The sequence below is a fragment of the Oncorhynchus mykiss genome, chromosome 22, assembly GCF_013265735.2.
Source record: "Oncorhynchus mykiss isolate Arlee chromosome 22, USDA_OmykA_1.1, whole genome shotgun sequence".
In the NCBI taxonomy this organism is placed as follows: Eukaryota; Metazoa; Chordata; class Actinopteri; order Salmoniformes; family Salmonidae; genus Oncorhynchus; species Oncorhynchus mykiss.
In genome coordinates this window covers 21,673,111-21,687,549 of record NC_048586.1, presented here as the reverse complement: position 1 = coordinate 21,687,549, position 14,439 = coordinate 21,673,111, and the positions used below count along the sequence as shown (strand labels likewise).

Below are 14,439 nucleotides of genomic sequence, written 5' to 3'. Positions count from 1 at the left end.
CTTTGAATCTTTGTAATTTAGGTGCCTCTTGGTAAACTCCAAGCGGCCACTCTACCATAAAGGCCTGATTGGTTGAGTGCTGCAGTAATGGTTGTCCTTCTGTAAGGTTCTCCCATCTCCACAGAGGAACTCTGGAGCTCTGTCAGAGTGGCCATCGGGTTCTTGGTCACCTCCCTGACCAAGGCCCTTCTCCCCCGATTGCTCAGTTTGGCCGGGCGGCCAAGATCTAGGAAGAGTCTATTTTTTGATAACCTTCCCCAGATCTGTGCCTCGACACATTCCTGTGTCAGAGCTCTATGGACAATTCCTTTGACCTCATGGCTTGGTTTTTGCTCTGACATGCACTGTCAACTGTGAGACCTTATATAGACAGGTGTGTGCCTTTCCAAATTATGTCCAATCCAATTGAATTTACCACAGGTGAACTCCAATCAAGTTGTAGAAAACATCTCAAGGATGATCAGCGGAAACAGAATGTACCTGAGCTCAATTTTGAGTCTCATAGCAACAGGTCTGAATACTTACGTAAATAAAGTAATTATATTTACATTTTATTTTATACAATTGCAAAAATTTCTAAAAACCTGTTTTTGCTCATGTGGCATTTAAAAAATATATATTTTAGAATATGTCTGTAATGTAACAAAATGTGGAATAAGTCAAGGGGTCTGAATTCTTTCACAAATGCACTGCATATGTGTATTTTCTTTTTTTATTAATGTATTTTTTACCCCTTTTTATCCCCAATTTCGTGGTATCCAATTGGTAGTAGTTACAGTCTTGTCTCATTGCTGCAACTCCCGTACGGACTCGGGAGAGGCGAAGGTCGAGAGGCCATGCATCCCCCGAAACACAACTCAACCAAGCCGCACTGCTTCTTGACACAATGCACATCCAACCCGGAAGCCAGCCACATCAATGTGTCGGAGGAAACACCGTACACCTGGCAACCTGGTCAGCGTGCACTACGCCCGGCCCGCCACAGGAGTTGCTAGTGCCCGATGAGACAAGGATATCCCTGCCGGCCAAACCCTCCCTAACCCGGACGATGCTGGGCCAATTGTGCGCCGCCCCATGGGACTCCCGGTCGCGGCCGGCTGCGACAGAGCCTTGGCTCGAACCCAGAATCTCTGGTGGCACAGCTAGCACTGCGATGCAGTGCCTTAGACCACTGTGCCACCCAGGAGGTCATATATGTGTATTTTAACCCAATAATGGTTGAAGTGAAGAAGTTGAAGATGCCTATCAGTCATTGTTTTTGAGACCATTGGACAGCCAGTGAAAAATGTGCTCTTGCAACAGCTGCATAGTGCGGATCCCAGGCTATCGAATAAAGGTTTGAGGGATTTCCTCGCTTCTAAACTTCTCAGTGGTATTGTGATCCACATACTGTCAAAAATAACCTCGAGTCGGGCTTTTATTGCTCAATCTAATTCGTGCTGAACATACTTAAAACTTGTGCTGTTTTGATACACTTAAACAGCTGCAAATGATCAAGTTATCAGTGTTAACAAAAGAACGTAAACAAAATGCCGATAGCAAATGCAGCATATGGCATTAATAAATCTCAATCAGATCTCCATGACAACAAAATCATAAACAACAGAGTAGGGCAGGCCAATAAGTTCTTTGCTGACTAAATTCACTCCATGGTAGTCAGCGTATAAGTCCTTTGTTTTTGGGTTATGTTCAGATAAAACAATTTGGATAATATATAATTACATATATGCCATATCCTATTCTTGAAGATCAAGGGGTATTCCATGACTTGGAATGATGAAAATCTCACAGACTTTGTTTTTTTATGTATTATGTTTTTTTAATTATATTATTATTTGTAGTACAAGCAATGGGTTAGAAAAAGTAATGCAACATCCATTCAGGGCCAGTTATGAAACTCTAACATTGATTTGTCCTGCAATAGATGTCATTCAATTAGTAATATAGATTTTTGTCTTCTTCTAAAGTGTCTTAAAGGGAGAGTAATCTAAAAGTAAAGTAATCAGATGACGTTACTGAGTTTGGATAATCCAAAAATTATGTTACTGATTACAATGTTGGACAAGTAACTAGTAACTGTGAGGGATTACATTTACAAAGTAACCTGCCCAACCCTGCACACCAGAGGAGGGTGGTGGGAGGAGCTATAGGAATACAGGCTCATTGTAATGGTTGGAATGGAATAAATGGAACGGAGTCAAACGTGGTTCCATGCCATTCCAGGCATTACAATGAGTCCATCCTCCTACAGCTCCTCCCAACAGCCCCCTCTGCTGCACACACAGGCACACACACACACGACACCACAGAGCCCCGTAAATATGGACAATATGCCAAGCTACTAATTAGAAAGCAATTAAAGCTGATTATTCAACCAATTCATTCCATGTCTCTTCTGTAATTGGAATCTCTGATTGAGCCTTTTGTTTCTATTGTGTGGCCAGACATCGCTCTGTGGTGGTTACACCACTATTGTTACATACTGCAAACAAGTTATAAAACCTGTAAGCAAATGTGAGGTGTAGAGATGCATGCAGATAACGGTTTGTGTTTAGGCCCTAAAGTTTGTAAGTGCTTGAGTATCACAGTGTAATAAAAAGCATAATATGATATAAAACAGCAAACTCACAGAGTGTGTGTGTGTGTGTGTGTGTGTGTGTGTGTGTGTGTGTGTGTGTGTGTGTGTGTGTGTGTGTGTGTGTGTGTGTGTGTGTGTGTGTGTGTGTGTGTGTGTGTGTGTGTGTGTGTGTGTGTGTGTGTGTGTGCGTGCGTGCGTGCGTGCGTGCGTGCGTGCGTGCGTGCGTGCGTGCGTGCGTGTGTGAGTGTGTATGTGTGCGTGCCTGCCTGTGTGGGGAAGATAATATGTCTTCATTATATCTAAGTCCATGGATCCAGTAGGGACACTTATAAGCCTGGGAAAATCTCCAGTCTTTTTCAAGTCTGTCAGTCACAAATGTACTGGCTGCCCTAGCTACCGAGTGTGAACAAATTAATTTGCTAGCTAGTAGAATGTCCTCTGTCATTAAACCACTCGAGCAACTTCATTCATTCCTAAGAGGATATTAGTGATATTACGCTGATCTTTTAAGAGATTTTCTCACACAACTGTTTGTTTTGATAGACCATCACTTTTTGTTCTCTCTATGTTGCATCTTTTCTCCAGACTTACTCAAGCAATGATACTGGTCTGCAACGTCCAGAGGCAAACAGAGTTTCTACATTTGCTTTGGCCATGTCCAAAATCTGTTTTGCCTACTACTTACTAAAACGGCATACTGTGCTGTGTAGTAATCGTGATACATATTATTTAGAATGTAATGCTTAGCAGAAAAAAGAATACAGCTAGCAACAAATATCAACATGCTACAGTCATCCATACTGATCATTTGTATCTAGTGTGCAATTTCATTGATTCCCGCCATTTTACTTGATGAATAGCCGAAATGAGTATGACATCCTGGCATTTAAAGCATACTACATTTTTCAAATTTCACGCTACAAAACGTTCTATTTTTGCATACCCAAAATGCCTACTATTCAGAACGAAAGTACTGGTATTTGGACACGGCCTGTGTGATTTCTTCGGAAGAATCACTAGGCATTGGAAAATTTCAGAATCGGATCTGAAAAGACTGGTAGTGTCATGTCATAAAAGATGTCATACCACATTAAAGTGTTTTTGATCCAGTTTACAACTGGCATAGTAGGCAGGATGTGACTACATAAAAGGTATAATGACAATACTGTCTCATTACAATGCCACAAAGCTGTTTTGTCAAGTTGCCTCAAGCCAATCGAGTTTCCGTGGATTCGGTGGTGCAGCTATATAAAGAAGGGGTACCGGTAGTATCTGTGTCATAGGACCACCAATCACGGCTACTCTGCACTGGCACTGACACCTAACTACCTCACACCTCCAAATGAACAGAGAGGAGTATGGCTCTGTATTAATCATGCTAATGCTGTAGAGGGAACCTGGGCCCTGGCTTCCATTGGTTTTATCCTGATTAAAACAGGAGGCCCATAACAATGCTTTATGGAAAACAATGACTGCGGGTTGCTGCAGTCCAGAGAAAAAAGAAGAATGCCTCCCTTGCTCCATCCATTCATCTCTCAATATGACTCATGCTGGTCCTCAAGGCATTTTACGGCTGAGTGGCAATAAGGAACAGATTCTTATTTCCAGGTCATTTCACAGTCACAGCCTGAAGGCGAAAGGGATGTCAGGAGCGAGAGAAGGAAAGAAATAAAGTGTGGATAAAAGTTGTTTGTAAGTTTACGGACATCTTGCTAGACGCTTCTGATATGCCAACTGGGAAGCTAAAGGCATACAACACACCTTTTGTCTGTGTAAAGCTTTGACTTCCAGAAGTGCTCTGGTAGGTATGATAAATCTCAACTATAAAGCTTTAGGACTAATTGAACATGCAAACAGAAAAATTAGCAAACACTGCTCAATGCTAAGCTACTAACACTGTGGACTGTTCCATGATGCAGAAAATTAGACTATGTTACCTGTTGCATGACTGGAGCTGGCCATCTGCCTCTCTTGACCATATTGATGTGTTTAGTCTCTATTATTTACTCCTTCATATCTGACTAGACGAGATTGATATTCTCAAAAATCTACCCACAAAGGAAAAGACTTGAATCATCTCTAGGAAAAACACAGCAGGTATACAGGACTCTCCGTTAAAAGAGAATATTAACATATACGTGTCGCCTTTAATAACAAGTAATACTTTTTTTCTCAAAAAGGTAGGGGTCAAGATTATTGACACCCCATATGTCAATACTTTTCAATTCCTTACAATGGCCCTGATAATGGCCCTGAGCGTTTTTCTCAAATGAGTTGGAGGACACATTGGGAGGGATTTTAGACCATTCCTCCATACAGAATCCTTCCAGATCCGTGATATCCTTTGTCTGCGCTTATGGACTGCCCTCTTCAATTCAAACCACAGGTTTTCAGTGGGTTTCAAGTCCGGATACTGAGAGGGCCAATTATCAACTTCTTTGTGGATTTTGATTTGTGCTTGGAGTTATTGTTTTGCTGGAATAACCAGTTATTCTGAAACCAAGTTTCAGCTTCCTGGCAGAGGTAGGGTTGCAAAGGAAGGTTACAGTATATTACTGGAAATTGTATAAATTTATAAGTAAACTACGAGAATGTTGGTAACTTTCAAGGAATATATGCAATTTTATTAGAGGACATCTAGTGACCTTTTTAGGTACTTCAGAATTTCACTGGTGTCTGTAATTATCTCTGTCCCTCTGTGTGACCTTATCACATGTACAATATATATAGTACCAGTCAAAAGTTTGGACACTACTCATTCAAGGGTTTTTCTTTATTTTTTACTATTTTCTACATTGTAGAATAATAGTGAAGACATCAAAAGTATGAAATAACACATATGGAATCATGTAGTAACCCAAAAATTGTTAAACAAATGTTATATTTGAGATTCTTCAAAGTTGCCACCCTTTTCCTTGACAGTCCATCATTACTCCATCAACGACAGTCCATCATTACTCCATCAACGACAGTCCATCATTACTCCATCAACGACAGTCCATCATTACTCCATCAACGACAGTCCATCATCACTCCATCAACGACAGTCCATCATCACTCCATCAACGACAGTCCATCATTACTCCATCAACGACAGTCCATCATTACTCCATCAACGACAGTCCATCATTACTCCATCAACGACAGTCCATCATTACTCCATCAACGACAGTCCATCATTACTCCATCAACGACAGTCCATCATTACTTTAAGAAATGAAGGTCAGTCAATTCGGATGAATTTTTTTATTTCATTTATTTAGCCTTTATTTAACCAGGAAGGGCTCATTGAGATTTTAAATATATTTTTAAAGAGTTTCCTGGCCAAGATAGGCAGCACCAAGTCATTACACAATTACAATTATTCTTATTTATCTTGCTCTTTTTCACCCCAGTGTCTCTACTTGCACATCATCATCTGCACATCTATCACTCCAGTGTTAATGCTAAATCGTAATTATTTTGCCTCTATGGCCTATTTATTGCTTTACCTCCCTACTCTCCTACATTTGCACACACTGTACATAGATTTGTTCTATTGTGTTATTGACTGTACGTTTGTTTATGTGCAACTTTGTGTTGTTGTTTTTGTCGCACTGCTTTGCTTTATCTTGGCCAGGTCGCAGTTGTAAATGAGAACTTATTCTCAACTGGCCTACCTGGTTAAATAAAGGTTAAATAAAATAAATACAAATAAACAGACAGACAACATGAAAAACTACAAGTAATCTAGTAAAAACCATAGAAATCACAGGGAGCATAACGAAATACGTAAACAACAAATTAAAAACATTGTCCGGTCAAGGAATCAGCCTCAAAATCCTTCATCAATGATTTAAAAACATCAATCGGGACAAGTTCATCCAGTTTAAAAGTATTTTGTAAGGCTTCCAAGCTGATGGCACAGAGTACATAAAAGCCCTTTTACCAAATTCAGTTTGGACATTTGAAACAGTTAGCAGGATAAAGTCCTGAGAACAAAGACAATACCCACCACATTTGTGAAGAATAAAAATGCCCAAATAAAATGGTAATAAACCAAATATGGCTTTGTAAATGGTAAAATGGTAAAAGGTGTCAATTGATCTCAAACACTGAGCGGAAACATTCATATATAAAATATCACCATAGTCTACAATAGTTATAAATGTACCTAATACTAGCCTCCTTTTGGCTTCAAAAGAAAAACAGGCCTTATTTTTCAAAAACAGACCTCAAGTGCAGCTGCAAGAACCATTAAGTTCAATGATGAAACTAGCTCTCACGAGGACCACCACAGGAAAGACCCGGAGTTACTTCTGCTGCAGAGGATAAGTTCATTAGAGTCACCAGCTTCAGAAATCGCTGCCCAAATAAATGCTTCACAGAGTTCAGGTAACAGACACATTTCAACATCAACTGTTCAGAGGAGACGGTGTGAATCAGGCCTTCATGGTCAAATTGCTGCAAAGAAACCACTACTAAAGGGTGTGCAAAGCTGTCATCAAGGCAAAGGGTGCTTTAGAGAATCTCAAATATGAAATAAGTTTTGATTTGTTTAACACTTTTTTTTATGTGTTATTTCATAGTTTTGATGTCTTCTCTATTATTCTACAATGTAGAAAATAGTAAAAAATAAAGAAAAACCCTTGAATGAGTAGGTGTGTCCAAACTTTTTACTGGTACCGTAAATCGAAACACAATAATGTTGTAGTAAAGACCCCTGCCAACTAATATCTACACATTTAGTTTTGGGGAAATGATTTGCCTAAGAAATGTTGCCATGATAGTCCATTACCAAAAACCCACATATCTTTAAAAATATCTGAAAGTGACTAGGCAACAAGATAGATAATAATTGTACTGTCCTGTACATATCTACTTCCCTGTACTAAGACTAAGATTTGGTCTTGTGGTCTTGTTTGGGGGCTGAACTCATTAAAATAATTGCCAATGTGTTGAACAATACTCAAATATGCAAAAGATGGATATTGCATATTTCTACCTTAGTGTACCTATTCAGGATACATCACCATGAAGAGAATGACATTCCTATCCATAATTATGCATTTCTGTATAATACAGATCAGGGACCCATGATGCAATTTCATTATCTTAATTCTGTTACCGGATGTAAATCCACTTTGCCTACTGTAGTTCAATAACCAAAATAAATGTTTTCTAACTCAAGGTGTCATGTCATCGCTGACACCTCATTCTTTCTGCAGACATCTTTGAATCCTCATTCAGAGCAGATATTTAACAGAGTTTTTGGAAAATGTGGTTGCATAAAAAACGGAGGGAGATTTTATCGTAATTCTGTTACCAAATTTGCATCTGCACAGTTCTTCCAGTACATGTGTTTTTGTGACATTTTCTGTGTAAATTGTTCAAGGTAGTCCTTGTACATAGTTGGTATGGTTTGTTAAACTTTGAAATCATTGGGTTGTTGTTTAGCATACATTTAAATGGAAAAATCTGAGTCAACGTGTAATTTTGTTACCATGGAATTGCCCTCTACTATAAAAATAATAATATTGAAGCCACCAACTGAGAGAAAGGAATCAAACCGACCATTCTGTATGTCTATGCCTCAAATCACTTACAGCTTTCACCACTCCACATCTCTATTCGACCAGTGTGCGATAATACACAGAAAGAGAATGTTCACATCAGGGCACGTGTCAAAGGCTAAAGGCCTGCAAAACAAAATGTATATTCGTTTCAGATAAGCAAGCTGCCTGTGACTGACAAAAAATATCTAAAGCAATTAACCTTGTGTCCTAGCTGTGATTTGTGGGCAACTTAACAAGGTGGCACACTGCTTTTAATTACTCTCCAAAGTCACAGTCGGCTCGAGATTAAAAGTTATTTTGGAGGTAAAGTGGCAAAGTGACAGGGGCGTGACTCGCCCTTTCAGAGATAATTGACAACGGTAATCACCACAGCCGGGGTTTTTTCAGTGAGCTCTTCGAATAACCACTTACAGATACATTTTGACTACTCTCACCATCTGAGCTCTTATATAGGCCTTGCCTATACAGTACACTGAGTGTACAAAACATTAAGAACACCTGCTCTTTCAATCCACTTCAATCACTGTAGAGATGAAGGGAAGGCAAGACAAAATATTTCAGCAAGGTTAGGAAGGTGTTCTTAAAGTTTTGTACACTCAGTGTATACTGTAGGTTCACTACTATCATCCCAAAGGCATTTAACCATATTGGACCAGTAGTAAGCAAGTTTGCCTATGAGATGGGAGAACTGCATTCGAAACCTGCATGCAGCATTGCGCTTTTACCATTCACTACAATATTGTCATGTCAGCTTGATTAACTTTAGTTGAAATCCTAGCAGAGAAATATACTATGATACACAAAGCTAAAACATATTTAAATGTGTAAGTCTCCTGTAGAAGGATGTCGCTTTGAGTTATAAAAAAAAAAAATCAACGCAAGCACAAAGTTGGCCCTAAACTCAATAACACTCGATAACACGGAGGAAAATGGTGCAATGCATCTCTGAATGTATTGCTGCTGCACTTCCTGTCTCTCAATATTAAGCTGTTATGAATTTTATAGTAGCTGAGAGTGATATGATAATTATATGATGCTGAGGTGAGCGAGGAAAAGCCAGGTGAAGTAGATTGACTAAAATAAGCCGGAGGCAATGGCACCCATTTTTTTACCCATGGCCATCATTTGCACTGAGGGTCTGTGTAGTGGCTCTTGTAATATTCCAATTGCTTAATATTGCTTAGTTGCACTTAAGCTGTAAATCCAATTGAATTTCAGCAAAACTTGTTGGATTCAGTATCTTTCTAATTAGCTATGCATAATTTGATTGTTTTGTACTTTGATTCATGGGGAAGAAAGGTACAGATTAAGGCTATTGTAGGCCTATGTGCCACCCATTTAAAATTAAACAAATTACTATATACTGTTATCAACTAATATACAGTACATAGGGCTGTATATATGCCTACATCTTAGTAAAGTAGGCCTAGGAAAAGGATAAAGACCTACTGATAGCATTCACACAAATACATAAGCCTACACATGCATAGACAATTTATATTTTTTCAATTGAAGTTTATTATAGGGAGTTTATTATATCTATTATATCTTCTGGTTAAAAGCAGTCGAGATTGACTAATGTACTATGTTAGTTTATAGGAGCAGAGTAAAGCAAGTCCCTCAACCGCTCAACACAAAACACAGTGATACAGCACAAAAAAAGCATTCTGAATGATTGATCAGTTTACAACGAGAGACAAGGATCAACATCTTTGCACAAGGTAAATTGACACGCAAAAAAGTCCAACAAATTCTAGTAAAGAATAAAAAACTTGGAAGATTTTTTTTTCCCACGCATGAGCTAGCGTATTAGCGTATTAGTGGAGAATACTAATGGAGAACTGTTTTGCTCCGGTGCTGTAAATCAAATATACTGAAAACACAACACACTTTAGGGGGAATTACATGGTCATGACTTTGCAAATATGGCCTATGACTTTTTGTGTGTGTGTGTGTATTTTTACAGTTTTCTTGCTATTTAAGAGTTAGGCAAACATTAACCCCATTAACCATTTACAACATATAGCCAGGTAAAGAAACAATGGGACAGAAACAGTGCTCTTCCATGCATTCATTTCAAGGTATGGAACTATACGACTGAACTACAGTATCACTGTAAAAACTTGCTGAAAAGTGGCATAAAATCCTTTTCTAATTTGGTTAAGTGGGGTTTTGCATATTCTCAAACAAACGTCACACATAGCTGTGATTTGCCTGCTGTTCTCTCTCAAGTGGGGGACATTAGTCTGATTGAGTATCTGTTGTAATCTGAATGAGAACAACTGTTCATCTTTGATCTCCACTTGAGAGAATAGTGGTGCTTTTCAAACAATCTCAGAATTCATCAGCCCTAACAAACACTGACGTTTTGTTCAAAGATTAGATTTCCTGTGAAGTTGATCAGACAGAAATTAATGCAACATACTATTAGGCAACAATAATTGTGTATACTATTGTAATTTAATTTATACTCATAAAATACCATTCTCTTAAAAGTGAAGCAGTACAATTAGACCTCCTAGATTAATCCAAAGTAAACATGCCCAATCTAAGACGACTCCAAAATAAATATTTTACCAGGACTACACCGAACTCATTGACAAAGTTGGTTGTGTCAAAGAAGCATGACGAATGTACAGATCATCACTTAAAATAGGTTCCAGGTCATTTCTCCCCCCATGTCCATCCAACATACTCGTCAGGAGTATGAGTCCAAGAATTTGCCAGAGAGTCAGAGGGGCGATTTGCTTAAGGGACGAGGCTGGAGGCAAAGGCAGTGACCCACGGTAAGAGAGGAAGAAGACAAAGGGGCATCATAAAACCGAGGTACCATGCAGGGGAAGAGCAGATTCATTGGCCTCCTCATCACAGCTACAGTATCTGTGGACTGGCCTCCGGTCTGGTGAGAGAGCTCTTCAACGTCAACACCCTGATGAACTGCACAGCTAGTCATAAATTCTACAGCGAGAGCACTGCACTGGCTTCCATCGAAGATGTAGCAGGTTTGGATGGATATTTGGATTTGTAATTCATAGTTAGCTGCTATGACTTTTAAGGCAATAGCAGATTGAGAGAATATTCCTACTCATCCTTTTCATTATTTGCTAATTATATATTAAAATGTATAACAATCAGTTTGACTGTAAAAACAAGAAATGTATCATTATGTAAATACATTTGTATGAAATAGTTGATAGATATAGTTTAGTATCAGGGATATCATTATTAATACCTAGGGATGCAAAAGGGATGACAAGTTTGGTCATTTATAATTTCATATTTATTTTAATATGTATTCATATTTTTTTCATGATCTTTATATTTGTGTCCATGTTGTCCATGTGTTTCTTATACATAGACCATGTGGTTCAGGAGAAAAAAGCCTAAATAATGAAAACAATGTCTTAATTCTTTCTGCCACCAGTTCGGCCCCAAAACGTTTACAACAAAGATTATGTTGACATAGTAAAATAAAGTTGTGGAAAGTTGATGGGTTATATTTAGGATCATGTTTTACAGCCTTGTGATTATTATGTATTATTACTAAGAATATATTATTTTATATATTTTACATCTTATGGAAACTTCACGTAGTGCATCCAAATTCCAATATATTTGCCTATTAACTTATGATTGGTTTATTATACTTAGAATAAATTAAAGCTGGTGTCAATTTTATATTGTCACCCTTGTCTGTGTAGTAACTTACTGATAAGCAATATTATCTCTACTAACACCGATAATATACTGAAGAAAAATATAAACACAACATGTAAAGTGTTGGTCCCATTTTTTCAAGAGCTGAAATAAAAGATCTCAGAAATTATCCATATGCAAAAAAAGCTTATTTCTCTCAAATGTTGTGCATACATCCATCCACCTGACAGGTGTGGCATATAAAGAATCTGATTAAATAGCATGATCATTACAGAGGTGCACCTTTTGCTGGGGACAGTAAAAAGCCACTCTAAAATGTGCAGTTTTGTCCCACAACACATTGCCACAGATGTCTCAAGTTTTGAGGGAGCATGCATTTGGCATGCTGACTGCAGGAATGTCCACCAAAGCTGTTGCCAGAGAATTTAATGGTAATTTCTTTACCATAAGATGCCTCCAACGTTGTTTTATAGAATTTGGCAGTACGTCCAACTGGCCTCAAAACCGCAGACCATCAATGCCCAGGATCTCCTGCGGGATCATCTGAGACCAGGCATCCGGACAGCTGATGAAACTGGGTTTGCACAATCGAAGAATTTCTTCACAAACGGTCAGAAACCGTCTCATGGAAGCCCATCTGCGTGCTCGTAGTCCTCACCAGGGTCTTGACCTGATTGCAGTTCGCCGTTGTAACCGACTTCAGTGAGCAAATGCTCACCTTCGATGGCCACTGGCAAGCTGGAGAAGTGTGCTCTTCACGGATGAATCCCGGTTTCAACTATACTGGGCAGATGGCAAACAGTGTGTATGGTGTTGTGTGGGCGAGCGGTTTGCTGATGTCAAAGTTGTGAACAGAGTGCCCTATGGTGGTGGTGGTGGGGTTATGGTAAGGGCAGGCATAAGCAATGGACAACGAACACAATTACATTTTATTGATGGCAATGTGAATGCACAGAGATGTTTCAGCATGAAAATGCATGGCCCCATGTCGCAAGGATCCGTACACAATTCCTGGAATCTGAAAATGTCCCAGTTCTTCCATGGCCTGCATACTCACCAAACATGTTTGGTGAGTATGTTTGGGATGCTCTGGATTGACATGTACGACAGCGTATTCCAGTTCCTGCCAATTTCCAGCAACTTCGCACAGCCATTGACGAGGAGTGGGACAACATTCCACGGGCCACAATCAACAGCTTGATCAACTCTACGCATTGGAGATGTTATTCGCTGCATGAGGCAAATGCTGGTCACACCAGATACGGACTGGTTTTCTGATCTCTACGTCTCTCCTTTTTTAAGGTATCTGTGACCAACAGATGCATATCTGTATTCACAGTCATGTGAAATCCATACATTAGGGCCTGATGAATTTATATCAATTGACTGATTTCCTTATATGAACTGTAACTCAGTAAAATCTTTGAAATTGTTGTATGTTGCGTTTATATTTTTGATCAGTGTAGTAAGATACTGGTAAGAAAGCCCCATCCTGTTTCAAAAGGTCGTTATCAATAAAAAAGTCACAATAGCATTCAATTTGGCTATTAAAACCATTGACAACTATGTGCCATTTTCAAGGGATGGTTAAATAAATCGCATAACTATTTGGTTTTAATATCATCACCTCTTGAAAAGAATAGTCAGAAGTACACATTCCCAATTGAAAAATAAAAAATAAAAATAATCCAAATAAAAATAAAATATACTATTATATATTGCATAATGCATGTGATATGTGCACAAATGAGTGAGCTTGGGGGAAGCTGCTAATAAATGTATATTTTTTGCTGAATTACCTGCACAAGTTTAGGATAAGGTTTCAAAAGAGGATGCAACTGTTAAAACCAATGTACTACTGTACATCAATGTGTCTGTCTTGTGTTAATACAGTAAAAGCACAAGTGTTTGATACGACAGCATCTTGTTACAGGTAAAATGGCTAGAAATGGTAGCATTGCACCCTCTACTTAAATCAGCAGGCTGGTTGCATTAGTTATTCTCTCACATTAGCCTAGTTTGTGAGAAACACTGTTGTAGACTGGCTGAGGAATTCTTCCTTCCCCAACTTACTGGGAGGCTGATAAATTACTGAAGCTACTGGCTAAATTGCAGTCAAGCTAATGGAACATTATGTAGTCGAGCCCTTTCTAATGAAAAGAGGGAGCAGATGGTACAAATCCTGACAGGATAAATCATCCCACACAATAAAGACTAGATGAGACAATGAGGGTTTTATGAACACCCATAGCAAATTTGGGCAGAAGCCCAGACTAGAATTTTACCCAAGACCAGCAACCATCAACCAGGGACTGTTTTACAGTTTTTCCCAAAATGGCACTTACTCCATGACACTGTTTATTTATTTTGACCATAGACTGGTACATAAGCTAACTACATTCTGAGTGGAATACAAACTCAAGGATGCTGTTGCAATACTAGCTGCTGAATACAACCGCACCACTCTGAAAACAAATGCACAGTGAGACCTGTCACTTGTCAAGAGGCAGCAGACCAGCTAGGCACTGAAATCTATACCTTGCAATCAGTTGAAACACAGCTCTTCAGGCACCACTCAATGAGCTGTTAAACCTTCAAGTAGTGATCACTGGGCTAGTAGTGGAATGGAAGCCGAGATGGCACCACCGA

General features: G+C 39.0%; 1 protein-coding gene across 1 annotated transcript in view; it reads right to left on the bottom strand.

Moving 5' to 3' along the window:
* LOC110501590 (G-protein coupled receptor 39-like) overlaps nt 1-14,439 on the bottom strand; it is a 31,778-nt gene that overhangs the window by 13,744 nt on the left and 3,595 nt on the right. The window lies entirely within an intron of this gene.